Source organism: Hyla sarda, chromosome 1, assembly GCF_029499605.1.
Source record: "Hyla sarda isolate aHylSar1 chromosome 1, aHylSar1.hap1, whole genome shotgun sequence".
Classification (NCBI taxonomy): Eukaryota; Metazoa; Chordata; class Amphibia; order Anura; family Hylidae; genus Hyla; species Hyla sarda.
The window spans coordinates 541,565,196-541,589,446 of record NC_079189.1 but is presented as its reverse complement, the minus strand read 5'-3'; positions in this window follow the sequence as shown (position 1 = coordinate 541,589,446).

Sequence of the window (24,251 nt, the reverse complement as noted above, 5' to 3'; positions counted from 1 at the left end):
CATCTTAGCTATGAGGAGCGATTAAAGGAGTTACAATTGTTTAGTCTTGAGAAGAGACGTTTAAGGGGGGATATGATAAACGTATATAAGTACATAAATGGCCCATACAAAAAATATGGAGAAAAACTGTTCCAGGTTAACCCCCCCCCAAAGGGCGAGGGGGCACTCCCTCCGTCTGGAGAAGAAAAGGTTTAGTCTCAAGGGGCAACACGCCTACTTTACCATGAGAACTGTGAACTTATGGAACAGTCTACCTCAGGAACTGGTCACAGCAGGAAAAATTAACAGCTTTAAAACAGGATTAGATACATTCCTGGAACAAAATAACATTAATGCTTATGAAGAAATATAAAATCCCATCCCTTCCCCAATATCGCGACACACCCCTACCCTTCAATTCCCTGGTTGAACTTGATGACGTATGTCTTTTTTCGACCTCACTAACTATGTAACTATGAAACTATGCTTGGCTTCACAACGCATATCAGTAATTTCCCACGTTTCTCCCCATTGTTGTTTCTCACCCTCGTGGTTCTTTTACTCTGTTGATGAATGCTATGGATGTTATCATTTTTGCCATATGGATGTTATATGCTTTCTCTGGACATCAGCTTGTCTACACAACTTAGCTCATTAGCTCACTGCGTGAAGCCCACTGTTATGGTCTCCTTTGTTGGCATAGACTTTTTGCCTAATATGTTTTGTGTGTTTCATTGTTTTGGAAATTTGAAAATGTTTAATAAAACTTTACTTAAAAAAAATAATATAATAATAATACTTTCGGCCCAAACACAAGACCAGTACAATATTGCCTCAAACAACAAAGACCTTGGCAGACCCATGCTCAATACAGAACATCCCATTACTCTCAAAAAAGAAAAATAGACCACAAGGATGTAGGGATGGGCACTTCAACAAAAAAATAACCCAAACTGTGCAATCCATAAACCAGAAAGTAAAATTATTCAACCTCTTCACCCATATCCTACGGGAGAATGAGATTTTCCTTTTGGCTAAGGGGTTATCTTTCTGTCTTTTCATCCCCTCCTGACCCTTTCCAATTATTTTAAGATCTAAATGGGTTCACTCGCAAATTAACTCTTTTTACCATTTTTTAAAACAAAAAGGGCAACCGATTTATGAACAGTGATGGACCCATTGACACCTCCTCAACTATAGCAACTACCTCCACACCCTCTCAGTTGGAAGAACAAGATTCTGTGAAATGTGTAGAGGTAGACAAAAAATCCACTTTATATCCATTGGGACATAGGGGGATTTTTGTGGAAACCTTTAATTTTATGGTTTGTAATGAATTTCGACAACTTGGTGATTTACCTAAAACATCTGATAATCTCACGGCAGCTGAATGAAAAGGTCTCAAATCTTCAAGAAATAATAACGAACTGATTATTAGACCTCAAGAATGGAAGAGACTGGAGGCGCTCAATCTGCTGCGGGTGATTTATTCAAAAGTCAGGTATGCAGGTAATGCTTCAGTCAACAAATCGTTTTGCGCACCTGCACTTAATCAATGATCGGGGTCATTGATTAAGCGCAGGTGCGCGAAACGATTGGTTGACTGAAGCATTACCTGTATACCTGACTTTTGAATAGATCACCGGCAGCAGATTGAGTGCCTCCAGTCTCTTCCATTCTTGATGAATGTTGTGCATTTCCTGGAAAGAGCACCAACCAAACCAAGTGGATTCATGAGTAGCCAAGTGCTAGCCAGCGTATGGTGTTTCATAAAGTCACCCTGAGGCAGTGCCAACTTTGAACTGTATCTTCTTTTTGGATTATTAGACCTGCTGACAAGGGGGGCAGGACAGCCCTCTTGAATAGGTCCGATTATATCCGCGAAGCTATGCGCATTTTATCAGACACTGAATACTATGAAACCTTAAAGGGGTACTCCGGTGGAAATTTTTTTTTTTTTTTTTTTAAATCAACTGGTGCCAGAAAGTTAAACATACTTGTAAATTACTTCTATTAAAAAATCTTAATCCTTCCAGTACTTATTAGCTGCTGAATGCTACAGAGGAAATTCCTTTCTTTTTGGAACACTGATGACATCACGAGCACAATGCTCTCTGCTGACATCTCTGTCCATTTTAGCAACCGTGCATAGCAGATGTATGCTAAGGGCAGCATGATGGCTTAGTGGTTAGCACTGCTGCCTTGCAGTGCTGGGGACTTGGGTTCAAATCCCACCAAGGACAACAATAAATAAAGCGTTATTATTATAATAACGTCAGCAGAGAGAACTGTGGTCGTGATGTCATCAGAGAGCATTCCAAAAAGAAAATAATTTCCTCTGTAGTATTCAGCAGCTAATAAGTACAGGAAGGATTAAGATTTTTTAATAGAAGTAATTTACAAATATGTTAAACTTTCTGCCACCAGTTGATTTAAAAGAAAAAAGCTTTTCACCGAAGTACCCCTTTAATCTCAGGCTCGGGGCACTGAAGATCCGGCAGGGAAGTGGGGGAGGTGCAGGAACTTTATAATGTGGTGACAGGTGTGACAGTAATTATGGGCATACTGGCCCTTTAAATTTCAGAACTCCGGCATGCGTGACAGAGTTCTGAAATTTAAGCTGAGACACAGGGGAGGAGGCGGCAGCGGAGCATGGTGAGTGACGGGCTGGGATTTGCATGCTGGCGCATCCCTCGATGCGAATCCCAGCCCCGCCAGCAGACGGGGACACAGGGACTTGCGGTTGGAGCGAAAAATGACCTGATCATCATACGTAATGGCTCAGAGGAGGAAGCCACTGATTTTGTTTTTAATCTCATGGAGACAGAGCATAGTGATGTCACGGCTCCGCCCCCGTGTGACATCATGTCACGGCTCCGCCCCCTCCATAGGCTTGCATTGAGGGGGTGGAGCATCACGTCACAAGGGAGTGGAGCCGTGACGTCACTATGCTCCGTCCGCGTGATCGCCAGTAATCAGACCCGGAGCGAGCACGCTCCAGGGACTAATTCTAATGGGGTGCGGCGTGGGGACCCCCGTGATCAGGCATCTTATCCCCTATCCTTTGGATAGGGGATAAGATGTCTTAGCGCCGGAGTACCCCTATAATAGGAATGATTGGGGCTTAGTATTCACCCCAACTATGTCAAAAACATTTAAAAAATGTTTGTTTCCCAAAGATCTTTAAAGACGAGAGTCCATATTTACAGACACGTATGCACTTTAAAAAAAAAGATGTGAATAGTTTTTTGAACTACAATAGTTGGCATTTCCCGAAATGGATTAAAAACACCCCAAATATTCAGTTCCAGTGGATAAGAAAAAATTGTAGTCCAATAATCCAGGATATTACAAACAAGGTTTGTTAAAAAGGGGTACCCAAAAAAGATTCTTAGTACTGCTTTTAAAAAAGTTATTACACTATCCCAGAAAGATTTGGTTTAACAAAATGGAAAATACAAGAAGAAATCCAACTCGAATAAAAATTTAACTAGAAAATACAACTACTTTTATACAATATAACTACTTTTAACAATTCACCTAATAAAATATGCAGAATTCTAAATAAACATTGGTCCACGCTTCTAGCTGATCCTATCCTTAAGAAAATACATCCAGTGAAACCAGCAATGACATATCGGAGAGCTAAAACTCTCAGCAACCACCTAGCACTGAGTAGGCTTAGTTAGCTAAGAGAAACATCTACCACCATTTCTCCCAAAATCTCACACAATGGCACTTTTCCATGTGGTACACAAAGATGTTTATGTTGTAAATGGATACCTTTGGATGGCACTCCTAGCATCTCCTCCAATTCCACCGAAGAAATAATAACAGCAAAGGAGCACTATAATTATTCGTCTTCTTATGTGCTTTACCTCCTGTCCTGCATATGTGGAGTTTAATACATGGGTAGGACTATACAATCCCTGCGGATGAGAATGAACAAGCATCTGCACAATATTAGTGCAACATTTGCGCTCTAGCCAGACACGCTGGCCATGAGCACTCTCTTGACATGTCCCGCTGCCGGCAGGGCTGGGATTCTCATCGCAGGACACGCCCGCATGCGAATCCCAGCTCGTCACTCATCTCCCTGGTCTTCCTGTCCTTGCAGTCCCAGCGCGCGCGCCCCGCCTCCTAGGGTGAACGGAGTTCTTACATTTAAAGGGCCAGTACTGCCTGCTGCAGCAAGACTATCCCACTTTGCGGCGGGCTCTGGTGAAAACCAGCATCACCTTTGACTCTGCTCCTTGGCACGGCTCACGTCATCATCCACACAGGCCCAGAGGATCCACCACCTGCCATGACCCTAACAGTAAGTTCCAGCCATGGATCCCCCTGAGGTGCCTTTGCCAGATGTCTCGGATCTTTCCACCGTCGTGGCTCAACAGTCGCAGCAGTCAGTCCATCAGGCGCAACAGGTGAATCAACTCTCAGCCATAGTGCAACAGATTCTTGCTGCTCAGCAGCAACAGCAGCAGCCACCTGTTCCTGAGCCCCCTCCTGTGTCTGCAGATTCTCCCGGGACCAAGCTTCGTTTGTCCTTGCCTTCAAAGTATGATGGATATCCCAAGCTGTGTAGAGGCTTTGTGACACAGTGTTCTATCCATCTATCCAGTGTTCTATCATTGCGGATATGTTCCTGATGGAGCATGCTAAAGTGGCATTTGTGGTCAGTTTACTGTCTGGAAAAGCTTTAGCCTGGGCTATTCCTCTCTGGGTCATAGAGATCAAGTGTCCTTTAACCTGTCAGCTTTCCTTGCAGAATTCCACAATGAACCCTTCATTATGCAAGTCGAAGATTTGCATAAAGGAACAATTGAGTTTTATGTGCTACCATACTATACTTCGGAGCTTCTTCTTGGTCTTCCTTGGCTTCAATGTAATTCTCCACAACTTGAAAATCTGGTGAGATCACTTGTTGGGAACAATTTTCCCAAGATCACTGTCTCGTGCCTCCTCTTAGGCATGCTAATAAAAGCTTCAGAGCCAATGCTCTTTCCAGATCCTCCGATGTCGCAGGATTGGAAGTCATGCCAGGGGTAGTGACCTGGGTGCCGCCTGCCACAGCAAGACCATCCAGCTTTGCTGCGGGCTCTGGTGAAAACCAGTGGCACCTTAGACTCCACTCCTTGGCACGGCTCACGTCATCATCCACACAGGCCCAGAGGATCCACCACCTGCCGTGACCCTAACAATTAGCATCAATTTTATGCTGCAAAGTGTTTCCCGGCATATTGCATTAAACCATGCTGGTGAAACAGACTGCATTAGTGTTTTTGTTATGAAATTGATTGGCAACGCTTCCAGCATCTGATCAATAGGGAATCTTTTTGGATCTTCCACTTTATCACGCTCTGGCCGGAGGGCCTCAATGAATGTATAGAAAGAACAGACACCTGAACCTCCGAGATATCCCGTCTTTTTATGTTATTTCTAACATAGATTTTTTGTTCTGATATAATTTACCTACAGTATTTGTATATGTATGTATATATATATATATATATATATATATATATATATTTATTTTTTTAACCACATATTATAATTTCCATTCTATTAAATTTAACATTTTGCAAGAGTAATATGACACTTTTTTTTTACCTGTTCCGATACATCACTTCCAGTTGTGACGTCAGTTTGTCCTTGTCCGTATGTGTATAACCTTTGCACATCATTAATATTGTATGGCACCTGATGAAAGGGTTCACTCCCAGAAACGCGTTGTGTGATTAGAATACAGTTATCCAGCACATCTTGTGGCTCCCAATCTCCGTTGATCCCATCTGACCTCTGACAGTAGCGCAGTTCTAGCTTCCTTTCCACCCTCCTCTCATCCATGAGACAGGAGAAAGCACAGAGGAGTGCTATCAGACAGGAGAGAGCACAGAGGAGTGATATAAGTCAAGAGAGAGCACAGAGGAGTACTATCAGACAGGAGAGAGCACAGGGAAGTGCTATAAGAGGAGTACTATCAGCGAGGAGAGAGCACAGAGGAGTGCTATCAGACAGAAGAGAGCACAGAGGAGTACTATCAGAAAGGAGAGATCACAGAGGAGTACTATCAGACAGGAGAGAGCACAGAGGAGTGCTATTAGACAGGAGAGAGCACAGAGGAGTCCTATCAGACAGGAGAGAGCACAGAGGAGTGATATCAGACAGGAGAGAGCACAGAGGAGTACTATCAGAAAGGAGAGATCACAGAGGAGTACTATCAGACAGGAGAGAGCACAGAGGAGTGCTTTTAGACAGGAGAGAGCACAGAGGAGTCCTATCAGACAGGAGAGAGCACGTACGAGTGCTATCAGACAGGAGAGCACAGTGCAGTGGAGTACTATCAGACAGGAGAGAGCACAGAGGAGTGCTATCAGAACGGAGAGAGCGCAGAGGAGTGCTATCAGACCGGAGAGAGCGCAGAGGAGTGCTATCAGACAGGAGTGAGCACAGAGGAGTCCTATCAGACAGGAGAGAGCACAGACGAGTGCTACCAGACAGGGGAGAGCACAGTGCAGTGGAGTACTATCAGACAGGAGAGAGCACAGAGTAGTCCTATCAGACAGGAGAGAGCACAGAGAAGTGCTAGCCCATCCTCACTGACAGGACTTTGTCCATGCCTGTGCTTCAGCTTGGACAAAGCCATGATTTTATAAGCCATGATTTCTATAAAAAACGAAATAACATTTTCTTATGAAGTATATTAGAAATGTTAATATTTCGCCAAGATGTACAACATATAAAAAAAGCTTTTATTTCTGACAGTGCCTATTTAATAGAGATCAGGACACAGCCCAAGGACAGAGACCAATGGAGTATTGTAATGGGATTGGAGAGGTGCGTGTGACATTAAAGTGATTTGATCTATAATCACAATTGCATTTTGGCTCTGTTTGTTTTTGCCACAGTTTTCATAAATTGTGATAACAAGGATACATTTTAACAGTGACCAGCACAACTGTGGTAAAATATCACAAATTTTGCTACATTGTTGGGAAATTTAGGGCAAAAACAGAAAACATGCAATGTATGAATTTAGCCTCAGGGGAGGTGTGTAACTATTCTATATCCTATTCCAAAGAGATAGCAGCAATATACAGATCTAGGGTAGAAGGGGATGTGGTATGCGATGATGTCATCCTGTAACTCACAGGAAGTCAGCTGACCCAACTGACATTCTCAGACACACATTAGAATAGGGGTTAGAATAGTTAATAGGGATATGCTTCATGGGGAAAAAAAACATACACCATTGAATTGCATGTTGACTAATGCCAGAAGTCTGACCAATAAAACTGATGAACTGGAGTTGATGATGTCTGAGGAGAATTATGACATAGTGGGTATAAGAGAGACTTGGTTTGAGGATAGCTGTTACTGGGTGTCCAACATACAGGGTTATAGTCTATTCAGGAAGGATCGGACAAAACGGAAAGGGGGAGGAGTTTGTCTTTATGTAAAGTCTAGTCTGAAAGCCGCACTGCGGGAGGATATATGGGAGGGATACAATAATGTGGAGTCATTATGGGTAGAAATATATGGAGATAAAAATTTTAAAAATTGTGATAGGGGTTTGCTTTCAGCCACCATACATAATGGAAGAGCCAGAAGATCAATTACCGAGGCAAATAAACAAGGCAGAAAATCAGAATGAGGTGATAATAATGGGGGACTAACTATCTGTCATGTCTGTATTGACCTGTGTTCACACACAGCTATTGGTTTAGTTGTCTGTGAACAGTTTAATATTCCCTGGTCAGGGAATAGTTAATAGTCTTTTGCTTGCTAGCCAATAGCTTCTAGGGTGTGTCTATTTAAAGTCAGCCCAGTCTAGCCTCTGGGCTGGTGATTGAGATCATTACTAACATGTCCAGCATGTCTTGCTAACAAGCTGGACATGCTGCTTTGGAGCTCTTGTTGAAACACTCTTTATTTGAGCTTTATATCTACTATCTCTGTCTTAGCATGCACTTTGTATTTTCTGGTTTTAGCCATGGTTATGTGGCATGCTCTTAGTACATTTTAAGCTGTGTTTCTTTAGTCGGTTTTAGGATTTGTATGTTCTTTTTGCTATGTGTCTATTCACACTGCGTTTTCTCTTGTATCCATTCTTATGAAGTTCTGTGTTTTATATTGCTGTTTTCCTACTGGGCCAGCATCTGGTGAGTGTGCCGCTGGCCAGTTGTCTATTTGGATTTATTATTATTATGGCTACTCCTTTAGTGGTGTGTAGTATCCAGTTTGTGTGTCCAGTGTGAACAGTGTCCTATGTTAGATTTCTGTTACCGCTCCATGCTCCGTGTCTACTGGAGGTGTTCGGAGGGATTGCTATTTTTGTCTTGTGTTCAGTGTTCTATATTATATCCTGTGTATCTAGGCATCCTGTTACCTGTCCATGGGAACTCAGAGGGTATTGTTATTCTTGCATCTAATGGAGGTGTTCTGAAGGGATTGCGATTATTCTTGTCTTGTGTTCAGTGTGAACAGTGTTCTATAAAGATATCCTGTGTAACTTGGTATCCCTGTTATCTGTCCATGGGGACTCCGTGTCTACTATAGGTGTTCGGAGGGTTTTCAATTATTCCTGATTAGCGATAGATTCCTGTTACTGGTAAGTAGTGTTGCTCGCGAATATTCGCAATTCGAATATTATTCGCGAATATCGCATATTCGCGAATTCGCGAATTTCGCGAATATAGCGCTATATATTCGTAATTACGAATATTCGTTATTTATTTTTTTTTTTTTTCACAGTACACATCACAGTGATCATCCCTCTCTGCTTCCAGCTTGTGTGGTGTAAAGAAGGCTGTAATACTACTGTGTGAGACTGGCGTGCGAATATTCGCATATGCGAACATTAGCATATGCTAAGTTTCGCATATGCGAATGTTCGCGTACACTAATTTTGTATATGCTAATTTTCACATATGTAAATTTTCGCATACGCGAATGTTCGCATATGCGAAAATAAAATGGATATGACGAATATGCGAATATTCGCGAATATATGACGAATATTCGTCCATATATTCGCGAATATTCGCGAATTCGAATATGGCCTATGCCGCTCAACACTACTGGTAAGTAGAGACTCAGAGGGTATTGTTATTCCTGTGACTACCAGAGGTTTTTCTAGGGGATTAAGCTTATTCCTGCTTTGGTTCTGGAGTATGTTCAGAATTATCTGTTTTCCTGTCTGGTGTTTTGAACTCTATGTATATTTGTTCTTTATTCAGATCTTTGGAGTTCTGTTCATGACTGATTATCTATAGTGTCCTCTGTTCACGGCCACTGAGTCCTCTGTTCATGTTCGCTGATATAGTGTCCTCTGTATTAACTCTCTGATCTGTGTCCTCTGAACTTTACACTATATAGTTCTAGGTTCCTGTTATGTTTCTGGTTTGTGACCGACTATTTCTTACTATGTGTATTTATTAGGCCCCTGCACTTTAGTTCAGGGAGGGACCGGCGCCCAGTTGTCGATCCACCAGTTAGGGTGGATGGGCAAGTAGACAGGGAGAGTGGTTTCAGGGTAAGTTTAGGGCTCACTCTCCCTGTCCTCTGGTCGGTCCCTGACAGAATCATCAGCCTGCCACTTGCTCTGGTGCCACTTTTTTGTTTTGTTCCTGTATCCTGTGGAAGTGGACCAGATGCAAGGATTGTTTCGGCCAATCCCGGAGACCAGCGTACCTTGAGAAAGTCGGGTGATGAAGCATACTTTGGGACGGTGGAGACACTACACCACTATGGGTAAGTGAGGAACCAATTCATTTTCTTTATATCATTTAGTTCGCAACATATTCATTAGTTACTAAACGGCTAGCCCACAATAGACCATGGGGTAATAGCTATTACTTGTTTGTAATTACTGCAACCTATTTAGAACCTTTCAGCACTGTTCCCTCCCTAAGATGTATTCTGTCAGTTACTGAGACCCATAACTGACATTTGTCTCACCTATGTACCAGGGTAGATCCTGATCACATCATTCATATCAATTCCATTGTTATGTCATTTTGTCTTAATCGTTGTTAGTCACACATAGTGACAATTTTAATATATTCTAATAAAATTTATACTTGATTGTTCAGTAGCAATTGCTCTTGGTTTTTCTTCTTTCCTTTGTAGTTGTAATCCTGGAGACTGCAGTATTTCGGACCTCCATTCCTGAGCCAAGCATCTGCGTTCAGGTGGCAATTGTGGAGCCACCTGAACGCCCAGGTATTTAAAAAAATATATTTGGTATGTTTCTATGCTTGTTTGGTCCAAAGGCCCCTCATTAAAAAGGGGGAGGGGGGTAGTGTCATGTCTGTATTGGCTTGTGTTCACACCCAACTATTGGTTTGGTTGTGTGTGAACAGTTTTATGTTCCCTGGTCAGGCCCCTGCACTTTAGTTCAGGGAGGGACCGGCGCCCAGTTTTTGATCCACTGGTTAAGGTGGATGGGCAAGTAGGCAGGGAAAGTGGTTTTAGGGTCAGTTTAGGGCTCCCTGTCCCCTGGTTGGTCCCTGACATTATCCTGATATAAACTGGGAGACTGATACCTGTGAATCTCATAAAGTAAACAGGTTTCTGACTATAGCTAAAGACAACTATCTGTCCCAAATGGTGCAGGGCTGACCAGAGGGAGCGCCCTACTAGACTTAATATTAACCAACAGACCTGACAGAGTAACTAATGTGCAAGTTGAAGGACACCTAGGAAATAGTGATCATAATATAATACATTATAGTGTGTGCAAACAGGAGCTCGGTCGCACATCACTATCCCCCCACTATCCTCTCCCTCTGTTACATTGTTATGTGAGTATGCTTCAATAAAGAAGAACATAACAGCTGAGATGGTGAGTTGCCGATTTCTTCTCTTCTCTTTGAATATCATATGAAAATCTCATTGTGTCGGAGCACCACCAGCAGCACCCAGCTACACCGACGCACATCCAACACGTTAGTTTCCGCCAATACCGCAGTGCCGTGCTACTTCTTGTATGAATAATACATTATAGCTTGTTCTTCAATAAGGGAATCTCTCGAGGGGCCACAAAAACAATGAACTTTAGGAAGCCAAAGTTTGAGAAGTCCTTAACAAAATAAAATGGGATACTCAAAAACAAGAATACTGACACAAAATGGGAGACTGTTAAGAATATTTAAAGTCTCACTGTCAGAGGAATATACCTTATGGGAATAAAAAGGGTCAGAAATAACAGAAAACCAATATGGATAAATAAAAATGTTAAGGGGGAATAAATACAGTGAGATAAGGTAAACTCCCCAGTACAGGTCACCTGTCTAACCCAGGAAGATGTACAGTGCCGCCTACAAAAAATCAAAATAGGCAAAACCCCAGGTCCAGATGGCATTCACCCCCCCGTGTTCTAAAGGAATTAAGTAATGTAATAGACAGACCCCTATTTTTAATATTCAGGGACTCTAACAGGCACTGTTCCCCAGGACTCGCACATGGCAGATGTGGTCCCAATATTTAAAAAGGAGTCAAAAGGTGACCCCGGGAATTATAGACCTGTCAGTTTAATCTCCGATGTATGCAAATTGTTTGAGGATTTTCTAAGAGATGCTATTTTGTAGTATATTGCTAAAAATAAATGTATGACTCCATATCAGCATGACTTCATGAGGGATCGGTCCTGTCAAACTAACCTGATCAGCTTTTATGAGGAGGTGAGCTCCAGACTGGACCAGGGGGAATCGCTGGATGTCGTATATCTGGATTTTTCCAAAGCATTTGATACGGTGCCACATAAAAGGTTGGTGCATAAAATGAGAAGGGTGGGGCTGGGGGAGAATGTGTGTAAGTGGGCAAGTAACTGGCTCAGTGATAGGAAACAATGAGTTGTTATTAATGGTACTTGTCCTGATTGGCTGACTGTCACTAGTGGGGTACCACAGGGGTCAGTCTTAGTTCATTTTCTATTTAATATATTTATTAATGACCTTGTAGAGGGGATTAATAGTAAAGAAGCAATCTTTGCAGATGATATTAAACTAAAGTAAAGTGGTAAACACCATAGAGGACAGTGCACTGTTACAAATGGATCTGTATAGGTTGGAGGTTTGGGCTGGGAAGTGGCAGATGAGGTTCAACACTGATAAATGTAAGGTATTGCACATGGGGAGGAAAAATCCGGGCTGGGATTATGTAGGAAATGGGAGAACCCTTGGTACGGTTGATGTGGAAAAGGACTTGTTAACAGTAAATTTAGCTGTAGTGACTGGTGTCGGGCAGCTGCTGCCAAGGCAAATAAAATCATGGGGTGCATCAATAGGGACATAGATGCCCACGACAAGAATATAATTCTACCGCTGTACAAATCACTAGTCAGACCACACATACAATACTGTGTACAGTACTGGGCACCAGTGTACAAGAAAGATATAGTGGTGCTGGACAGAGTTCAAAGACGGGCAACCAGAGTAATACAGGGAATGGGAGGACTACAGTACACAGAAAGATTATCAGTATGAAGGTTGTTTAGTTTTGAAAAAAGAAGGCTTAGGGGAGGCCTAATAACTATATAAAAATATATCAGGGGGCAGTACAGAGATCACTCCCATGATCTATTTATACCCAGGACTGTATCGATAACAAAGGGGCATCCTCTACATCTGGAGGAAAGACAATTCTACACCAGCACAGATGGGTGTTCTTTCCTGTTAGAGCAGTGAGACTGTGGAATTCTCTCCCGGAGGAGGTGGTCATGGTGAACTCTGTAAAAGAGTTCAAAAGGGGTCTGGATGCATTTTTGGAGAATAATAACATTGCTGGTTATGTCTATTAGATTTATAGAGAAATGAAGGATATCCAGCTCACCTTGTTAGCCAAACCCCTGCCGTACGGAACTGTGTGAACCAGCACCACGGTAATATAGGGAAGAATGGAAGATTCAGCGCAGGTTAACGTGCAAATAAAAATTGTATTTTATTTCAAACTCAAGCCACAGGACAGCAGGACCTGCTGTCCTGTGGCTTGCATTTGAAATCAAATACAATTTTATTTGCACATTACCCTGCGCTGGATCTTCCATTCTTCCCTATATTAGATTTATAGGGACAGAACGTTGATCTAGGGATTTATTATGATGCCATATGTCACGATCACACCCTATCGGTCCAGCCAAGACGCTAGAGAGAGTGTTATGGTGCAAGGGTTAAGGCCACCAGACCTCTGGGTATCCACTACTAGTCCCAGCAAGTCACCAAATTAACCCTTAGATAAACGTGTTTCCACCAGAGCGGCCTTCAGAAAGGTGAGCTCCAAATTTAGAGATCAAAGAACAGAGCTGATTAATTAAACATTTAATCTGAAAAAAGGTATCACAGTGCTATGCAGAAAATAAACAAATGACATACAGGTATAAAAATATATAAAAGAGTTTAGCAAGGCAAGTTCAGAAAACAAAAGATGAAGTTCTTACAGCATGATGGTATCAGTCCATGAGAGTGAGAGTCCAGCTGTTCTTAGGATGGTCTTGTCAGCTTTGGGCACAGCCTTCAACAATTCCTAAGTCTAGCATTGTTAAATATTATATATCTGCCTTTTTGGAGGGAGACTCCATTCCCCCCTCCCCTCTGATCCCACCAGGGGGGCACCTCTGTCCCTGGCCCTCTTATCTGGTTGATTATATGATGGGACCAGAGTGCCCCTTACATCCTGCTGCTTCAGAAGAGCCTCTGACTTCAAAGGAGATGTAAACAAACAGCCAGACCCCCCAATACACAAGAAGGATACACCGTCTGAATGACCTCTCACTCATGTCTTGGATAATACATAGATACAATTATAATTTATAATACACATATAGGATTTTAATAATCAGGCCTTGGGCCTGACACTATATTTGGAGTCGAGAAGGAATTTTTACTTCTAGTATGAGGGTTTTTTGCCTTCCTCTGGATCAACTTGTCCATAGGGACTCATTAGGGTTATAGGTTGAACTCAATGGACTCTGGTCTTTTTTCAGCCTTATGAACTATGTAACATTAAACCTTGTGACTTTGTGAGAGTCAGATTGGTGAGCACATGACCAAGTAAGAATACTATAAAATGAAATTAAACAGCTGTGCTGGATTTATATAAATTTTAGATGTTCAGAGTGGGCAATTCTAGATGAGAAATGTAAAAATGTAGTATCCTAAGAGTTTTGTTTTTATCATAATCCAAATATTATCTGTAGTTAATACCTTAGTCTGCCCCAGTTATTTGGGCATGGCTTGGGATAGCGATATACACCCTGTTCTAAATTATTATGCAAATTATATTTTTCTCATTTACCTAAATAATTGATGTAAATAACAGTCAGCATAATTCTCATGTTATCGACTATTAAGAGTACAATTCAAATTTTATTGAACAAAACTCCTAATAACAGTATTTTTTTAAAACATAAAAAACTTACAATGCACTGTTCTAAATTATTACGCACAGTGGGAGACATTTATCAAAGCATTTAGTAGTTTTGTTTTTTTTTTTGCTTAAAATTGTCGCAAAAAAATTGCATGTGCGACTACTCTATTTTGTGTGCGACTTTTTGACTGTGCAGTGCCCTAAGCAAAAAAAAAGAAACTTGCTTACCAAAGCAAAGAGTGACTTTTTACTTGCAGTGGTCAGAGACTTATCAAGTGCGAAAGTCGCAAAAATGTTGCATCACATGAAAAAACCTACTAAATTTACTCCAGCTCAGACATGGAGCAGAAAAAGCCACTACCAAAGCAAAAAAAAAAGAAATTGCTTATGTGAAAGAAATTTATCAACAGGCTGAAACCAGTTGATAAATCGCACATAAGCAAAAAAAATTGTAAGAAAAAAATAACTGAATAAAGGAATACATAAGCAAATATTGATAAATGTCCCCCAGCAAGTTTCAAAACACTTGTTTTTGCAGCATATTTACTATAATAAAAAGCTATTTCAATCAAACTTTTGAACAGCATTTTAACTTTTTAAACATTTTAACAGGTCACATTACATTTTAATATAGGACCCCCTTATTTAATAGCAGCTTCAAAAGTCTTGCATTCATTGAACTTGTGAGTTTTTGGACAGTTTCTGCTTGAATTTGTTTGCAAGATGTCAGAATAGCCTCCCAGAGCTGCTGTTTGGATGTAAACTGCCTCCCATCCTCATAGATCTTTTGCTTGAGGATGCTCCAAAGATGATTTTTGTAACGGCCCGGACAGATGACTGGAGGTGGATCCACTGGACCAGAGGAGGTGCGGAGGCGAAAGCGATCTTTAGCGACTGGAAGGCCTCTTCAGCCTGAGAAGGCCAGGTTTTTGGACTAGCCCCTTTCTTGGTCAAGGCCACAATAGGAGACACCAGGGTAGAGTAGTGTGGAATAAATTGCCTGTAATAATTAGCGAAACCCAGAAATCTTTGAATAGCACGAAGTCCAGACGGGCGTGGCCAGTCCAGGACCGCGGAGAGCTTAGCCGGGTCCATCCGTAAGCCCTGGGCGGAGATGATGTACCCTAGGAAGGGCAGACTGGACTGTTCGAAGAGGCACTTCTCGATCTTGGCGTAGAGGCATTTTTTTCTGAGGCGGGACATAACTTGGCGTACATGTACCCAGTGTAGATCAAGGTTTGGGGAGAAAATGAGAATGTCGTCAAGGTATACGACCATGCAGGTGTAAAGCAAATCTCTAAAAATGTCATTGACAAATTCTTGAAATATGGCAGGTGCATTGCAGAGACCGAAGGGCATCACCAGATATTCGAAATGGCCATCCCGTGTGTTGAAGGCGGTTTTCCACTCGTCACCCTCTCTAATTCGGATCAAGTTGTAGGCTCTTCTCAGATCCAATTTGGTGAAAATCTTGGCACCTCGAAGTCGATCGAAGAGCTCAGAAATGAGTGGAAGAGGATACCGATTCGTAATGGTGATCTTGTTTAGGCCTCTGTAATCGATGCACGGACGGAGGGAACCGTCCTTTTTAGCCACAAAGAAAAAAACGGCTCCTGCGGGAGAGGAGGACTTCTTAATGAATCCTCTCTGCAAGTTTTCCTGAATGTAGTCCGACATGGCGAGAGTCTCTGGTTGAGAGAGTAGGTAGATTCTATCCCGAGGGGGTGTAGTACCTGGCAACAAGTCGATTGGGCAATCATAGGGTCTATGGGGCAGAAGAACCTCGGCTTGTTTCTTGCATAAAGACGTCCGTGTAGCTGTGGTAGGGCTCAGGAAGGCCAGTTGGCGGAGGAACTACGGGGTCATGCTTAACAGGAGCTGACCGGAGACAGCGGCCAGAGCAAGAGGGACCCCAACTCTGGATCTTCCCGGAGGACCATCCAGGACTGGACAGTGGCGTTGTAGCCAGGGCAGCCCCAGGAGGAGTTCAGAGGAGCAAAAAGGAAGGACCAGGAATTCCACTCTCTCTCGGTATGCAGGATGCCAATGTCCATCTGTAAAGGTGACGTGCGGTACTGCACTGTAACGGAAAGTCTCTCACCATTAACAGTAGAGATGAAGTAAGGCTTGGGCAGACGGTGAACAGGAATCTGATACTTGTCAACCAGAGAGGCGTGGATGAAATTGCCGGCAGATCCTGAATCCAAGAAGGCGGTAACAGTGAAGGTAGACTTGGGAGGCACGGTGAGCTGTACTGATAGTATAAGACGTGGAGAGGAAGAATCCACACCTAGCAACACCTCTCCCACGTTCACTAGGTGCGTGCATTTCCCGAACGAGGAGGACAGAGAGGACCGTCTCTAAGGAAGTGCTCGGTACTGGCGCAGTACAGACACAGATTCTCATTTCTACGACGACTCCATTCTTGAGGGGTCAAGCGAGACCGATCCACCTGCATGGCCTCCACGGCGGGAGGCCCAGAGAAAGGTTGTGGTGGATGCTGAAAAACCGGAGCCAGCTGAGGATAGCGTCTTGGACGAGCTTTCTCCTTTTCTTGTTGCAGTTCCTCTTTTCTCTCCAGGAAACGCTTGTCTATCCTAGTGGCCAGCAGTATAAGCTCACTAAGGGTAGATGGCATCTCACGTGCCGCCAGGACGACCTTGATTTCACTGCATAGTCCCTTCTTAAACGTGGCACATAGAGCATCATCATTCCAATTCAACTCGGAGGCAAGAGTGCGGAATTGGATGGCGTAATCACCCACGGTAGAACCTCCTTGGATCAGGTTCAGCAAAGCAGTCTCTGCAGAGGACACCCGGGCAGGTTCCTCGAATACACTGCGGAACTCTTGGCAAAAATTCAGAACGGAGGAAGTGGCTGGATCAGAGCGGTCCCACAAAGGTGTAGCCTAGGCCAGGCCCTTCCCGGTTAACAGACTGAGAATGAAGGCCACCTTGGCACATTCAGACAGAAACTGGTCGGCCATTAACTCAAGGTGGAGTGAGCACTGCGACAGGAACCCACGGCACTGCTTAGGATCTCCATACTTGTCAGGCAAGGACAAGCGGATTCTGGAAGAGGAGACGGCTGCTGGCTGAGGTGGAGCAGCCGGCATGAGTGGAGGAGACGGCTGTTGCTGGACAGGCAGGAGCTGCTGCACCATGCTGGTCAACTGGGCCAGCTGTTGACCTCGCTGGGTGATCTGCTGCGTCTGCTGAGCCACTACGGTAGTGGGATCTGCAAGGCTAGGAAGAGGTACCTCAGCGGGATCCATGGCTGGATCTTACTGTAACGGCCTGGACAGATGACTGGAGGTGGATCCACTGGACCAGAGGAGTGATGACGTGGGCCATACCCAGAGAACGGAATCTAAGGAGCTACTGGTCTTCACCAGAGCCCGCAGCAAAGCAGGATGGTTTTGCTGCGGCAGGTAGCCCCCAGGTTGTTCCACCAGATAGCGACTCAACCCCTCTGGTTGCTGAGATAGGCGCGGTACAGGACGAACAGGCAGAAGCGTAGTCAGATGTAGCAAAGGTCAGGGCAGGTGGCACAGGATCAGAAGCGGAAGTCACTAGCAACAGGTCTAGGCAGGCAGCACGGGTTCAGAGGCGGAGGTCACGGGCAAGGGTCGGCAACAGGCAGGGAACACTTTAATAACAAGGAACGCTTTCTCTTGGCACGAGGCACAAAGATCCGGCAAGGGCAGGAAGGGGCAGGAACCATTTATAGGGAACTTTGGGCAAGGCACCAATTAATGGTGCGCTGGCCCTTTAAATTTCATGAAGCCGGCGCGCGCACCCTAGAGAGCGGGGCCGCGCGTGCGCTGGGACACAGAGGGGAGACGAGGAGCCGCAGAAGGTAGGGGACAGTGTTGGGATGCGGCGCGTGAGCGGGAACCTCCCACCATGCTAACCGCATACCCATCGGGAATCACTCTGCGCTCCCGGTCAGCGTCTCTGACCGGGACACGCAGGGACGTAGCGGACCGGAACAGGGGCAGTGAGCGCTCCGGTCCAGGAGCAGGGACCGGAGCGCACACTGTAACAATTTTATTACGGAAAGCATAGTTCTTTCTTCTGTACCAGGGAAGAAAGTGGTCAGTCAGAAACTAAACATCCACGACTCCATCCATCTGCACCATCCAGGGTTGCACGGCACTCATCAGTGAACAGGACTGTTTGAAAATTAGTCTTCATGTATTTTTCTGCCCAATGCAGCTGTTTTATCTTGTGAGCACTGGTTAGTGGTTGCCGAATAGAAGGTTTATGCACAGTTGGGAGACTCTGGAGGACTCTACACCTTGATGTCCGTGGGACTCCAGAGGCACCAGCAGCTTCAAATATCTGTTTGCTGCTATGTAATGGTATTTTAGCAACTGCTCTCTTGATCCGATGCATGGATCTGGCAAAAATCTTCCTCAATGTGCCTTTATCTGCACAAACACTTAGTCGTGACTAAGGACCCATTGCTCTGAAATGCGTCGGAGTAGGGGGTTTTACCTTCACTGGGTGTTTTTCTTTAAACTTTTACCATGGATCAATACATTTTGGACTTTTAATTCTCCTATTTTTCCTTTGGGAGCTGGATACTCTTCTCTTCATTATTGAAAAATGCTACCATGGTCCATAAAGTCTCCCAGACAAATAGTGACAGATATTTAGAATATTAGATCCTAATGAACCAGTGAGAGTAAATACCATGCCATGTTGTTCTTCCTTGCTGTATTATTCTATAGCTGGAGGATTATATTCAGTGACCTCAGAGCTGTGCTCTCAGTAGGTAAGTAAGAAATACAGATTGGAAGAAAAACATTTGCATAGTTGTTTTTGGTATATATCTGGGAGTGGAAAAACAGCAAATCTTCGTCTGCCCTCCAGCAACTAGAAGGAATTCCAGGAAGGTCAACAAGACAACGTGAGCATGTGTTTCATTTGGAAATGAATGCAGTTTGTATTGTGTGTTTTGTGTTTGTTGCTATTGAAATTCAAACAATGGGATGAGTTTATATCTACCAGGAAAATTAGCAATGTTTAGATGTTCCATGGAAGAAGTGACAATACTCATGTCAGTGTAATGCCTTATTAACATCTCCAGTGGAGTCTGTTGGCTTCAAACACACACAAAGGATCCCAGAAGATTAAGTGCCAAAGGTTTCTGAACTTCTCAAATATACAAAACAAACTCAGAGAAGAACTCTTTCTTTCCTTCATAGAGAAATCAAATGCACCACTTTGCAATAGCCATTTTCTTTAGCATGAAGGCTATGTGGAATGAATGTAGAAGGGGTATCATGGGGTCGGGTTTCAGATATGGTGCCATATGCTTGGTGTTTGGTTTCTGTGATTGTTTTTACTTCCACAATCCAAAAACAGCTTAGTGAAGTAAATGGCCTCTACTTCAGCTGGCTTGTGTATGTGTTTGTGCACTGTAGGAGGGAATGTAAGGTTTCTTCTTGTCAAGAGGTGATGCGGATGATGACTCACTGTCTGTAAAGTGCCAGACAATATGTCAGAGCTACATAAATAAAGGGTAATAATAACTGTAATGTTATCCCTAATAAAGCCAAGAAACCTCCTAAGTCGAACCTAGTAGGGTGAATGAATAAAATGAAGAGTTGCTCTTTTATTAACAGTCTACTGATATATATATATATATATATATATATATATATATGCTCCAAGAAAATTTTCAAGCAGCACAACCCTGATGGTACAGAGGTGTAGTGGGTGCCGACGGCACAGCCCAGGTCACGGTCTGTTAGCCAGATACATACAGAGAAAATCCGCAGCGCTCCAAATGAAAATTCAAAAGGTGACTTTATTCTCCTATGGAGTAGTGTTACAACGTTTCACCGGTCTCACACCGGCTTTTTCAAGCATAAACAGGATTGCAAGTGCCACACATTTATATGGTACAAAGTACTCAATTCATCAAATATCAATTAGTGACAAAATACATAACAATTTCATAAAAAGTGCAAAGAGTGCAAAAATAAATAAAGCCAATCAAGTTACATATTATCAGTGGTCTGCGAATTCATTACAAAATTGACAATCGATTCATCCACATGTGTTATACAGTACAATTCATAAGGATCCTTGAATTGTGTTTCTTCCTTTATCGTATATGTTCTTATGTGCTCATGTCACCTCATTTATGTGGGTGAAACTACTCTTGAATTCAAAACACGTCTGAACCAACACCGGTATAGTATCCGAAAAAGACAACTCAATCTACCGGTGTCTAAACATTTTTCCGAGGTGGGACACAGTGAAAGGGAACTTAGATGTATGATAAAAGATCATGTACCAATAACAAGAAGAGGAGGAGACCGAGTTAGTCTATAAAAAAAAACGTGAACTTTTTTGGATACATGAATTAAATTAATTGAAACCACGAGGATTAAATGTTGATTTTGTTACTACCCCTGGTATAAATAGGTTAAGATAGTTATGGAAGTAGAGTCATTGGCATTACCTCACTGGCCACTTTTTAGTCTATGAAATAATCAGCAGTGTATATTAAGGGTTATTAAGTGTCCAATTATTTATTTTATTTTGTTTTTTCTATTACTTCTTCAGATCAAGCAGAAGATCGAGGACGTTTTCCACTCGCTAACACCAATTGGTCCATTTACTGTACATCAACTCTATTGCACTATATATATATATATATATATATATATATATAGTCTAGTGGATTTATCTCAGTATAAATGATAGATTGTGCATGAATTATATGTATTTGGCCTTTGGGCACTCTTTTCCCTGCACTAATATGGCCACCGTGATCGCGCATGCGCAAACGCCGCGGTCACATGGTGTAGGTGAACGAGTGCACGATTGGCTGTTTTCATCTCCAAGTCAACACAGTGGCCCTCATTTAATATTGCAAACTCAGCATGTTTTGTCGGGTTGTGCGCCAGATTCTGTCGCATTGCCCCAGAAATTCTGTCTGCGTCAGATTCTATGCCAGAACTTGCGCCAGAATTGAAAAAAATCCTGACTAACTGTCCATTTTGCTAAGAAAACCCGAAAGAGGTGCGTGGTTGCTGGGAAAAGGGGGCATGGTTTCCAAAAAGGGTTGTGTTCCAGACATTTTCACAAAAACCCAACATAATTACTAAGGTTTCCACATAAAATGTGGTGGATTTGAGCTGAGGAAAACTCTAAAGATCAGAGCATGTGTAAAAAAAGCAAAGTGTAAGGAAAGTGGAAAATGTAGGGAAACCTTAGTAAATACCATGGAAAATAAATTGTAGGGAATTAAAACCCGCAAAGAAACCTACACTCCACTCTTAGTAAATGGGGACCAGACGCCGTAATGGCGACTATGAGCGGGTGAGTGGAATGGACCTCTGTTCTTTTAATTGTTTTTAATTTTTAAACACTGTCACACATTATCCGGTTCAAGGATCCTTATGAATTGTACTGTATGTCACATGTGGATAAAGCGATTGGCACTTTTGTAATAAATTCACAGACCACTGATAATATGTATCTTGATTGGTTTTATTTATTTTTGCACTATTTGCACTTTCTATTATGTCTTTTTTATGTATTTTGTCATTAATTGATATATGATGAATTGAGTACTTCGTACCATATAAATGTGTGGCACTTGCAATCCTGTTTATGCTTGAAAAAGCCGGTGTGAGACCGGTGAAACGTTGTATCACTACTCCATGGGAGAATAAAGTCACCTTTTGAATTTTCATCTGGAGTGCTGCGGATTTTCTCTGTGTATATATATATATATATATATATATATATATATATATATATATATATATTTGGTAGCCCTTGGGGGGTATAATGTAGTCGGGGTGTTGCTGTGTTGGAATATGAGGGGTTAATTTAACCCTTTTCACTCGTGACGCCAGGGTGAGGGTTAATACGCTGAGGTAGTTGCTAGGCCTATCGCCACCCTTCCCAGAAACGATAGGTGCATGCAGAAATAAACGATTGTCCACGGCAGTGCTGAACTTGAACTTGCAGGAACTTTACTGATGAATTGCGGTACATTCAGTAACGGTAACAGTCTTAGTAACAGAGTCTATTATCAGCACGGCAGTGACTGACAGTTGCTTAGGACTGATAAGTTATCCCGAGATTAGTAGAATTAGGTTTTGCAGAGATCCGCTGGATTTAGGGGTCTGTTTAGGTCCAGTGATCTTGCGGAGTAATAGGGAATTGAAGTAACTCACAGTTTTGGAATGATGGCCGATGCCGCAAAGCTTTGGCCTAATGGTTGCCGATGACAGCTGCGCAGGTCCGTCCTCATCAGCAACCCACGAGGAAAGAGAGAGATTAATGGCTGCCGCTCCTTTATATGGGCAGGGGCAGGGCCGTTTTGGATTGGTCCATGTCAGCTGTCACTCACCGTTACAAAGCATGGTGGGTGATCACCTGACTACCTCCAAAGGTCCTTGAGTAAAAACCATAGAGTTCTGGAACGCATCACATGACCCGCAGGTCCTGCGACACCAAAGCAAGGTAAGTACACTTTATATACATATAGACAATTAGAATTTGAATAATTTTAATTATTAAAGGGGTGACTAGGGGCTAACTATAGATGAGGATCCCATTGGTACCTAGGGACTCTGACTTTGGGGACCTCACCACAAGGTAACGGATGCAATCCGGTACCGGGACACCACATATATATATATATATATATATATATATATATATATGGTATGCAAATGAATGCAAAAAGCTCAGTTAAAGCCATGATGTTATGTAGCTTTCCCTAGAGACAGTTCATTGCTCTGTACAGAATCTTAGAAGTTAACTGAGATTTTAAATGCCAAGCCAGATTCCCTCTCAAGAAGGAAAGATCAACCCATCTGCAGACAGTGCTGTTTCGGACTGTTGGGCCAATAGATGTGGGTCAAGAGGATAAGATCACTCCTTAAAGCAGTACTCCAGTGGAAAACTTTTTTTTTTTTTTTTTTAATCAACTGGTGCCAGAAAGTTAAACAGATTTGTAAATGACTTCTATTAAAAAATCTTAATCCTTCCAGTACTTTTTAGGGGCTATATACTACAGAAGAAATGCTTTTCTTTTTGGATTTAGCTGATTTCACGACTACAGTGCTCTCTGCTGACCTCTGCTGTCCATTTTTGGAACTGTCCAGAGCAGGAGAAAATCCCCAAACTTATGCTGCTCTGGACAGTTCCTAAAATGGACAGCAGAGGTCAGCAGAGAGCACTGTGGTCGTGACATCAGAGAAATCCAAAAAGATAAGCATTTCCTCTGTAGTATACAGCCCATAAAATGTATTGGAAGGATTAAGATTTTTTAATAGAAGTAATTTACAAATCTGTTTAACTTTCTGGTACCAGTTGGTTTAAAAAAAAAAGTTTTCTACCGGAGTACCCCTTTAAGGAGCATTACACCATCCCTGGCAAAGGTTAGAGTCAGGATAAGGACTACAGGTATCAACCAGAGGATAAGGCAGGAGCATGGCCAGAAACAAAGACATACATACAAAGCATCCAAAGTATTTAGTATAGATTTAGATCAAATTTGAGGCCTAGCCTGAAACTACTGGTTCCAGAGCAAAATTTATACCATGGTCCCCCATCATATGCTATTTAAAATACCTTTGCCTTTTTATATGGAAGAGCCATTAGGCATGTGCAGATACAAGGGCAGGGGTGTGACTGTTTGCTCTGCATACCCTATAGCTTCGCTAATGACCGAAAGACTTGTGCTTACAAAAAAACCACTACATTTAACACACTTCTGGCAACCGATGAGGGTACCAGAACCCACTTTGATAAGAGGAAACCACATAGATCATGATAAATAGAGATGTAGTGTACCACAAAGATAAAATAAGTATAGGTAGATAGACGTCCAGAATAATGAATAAATGTCAATAGGGTAGAGGAGTC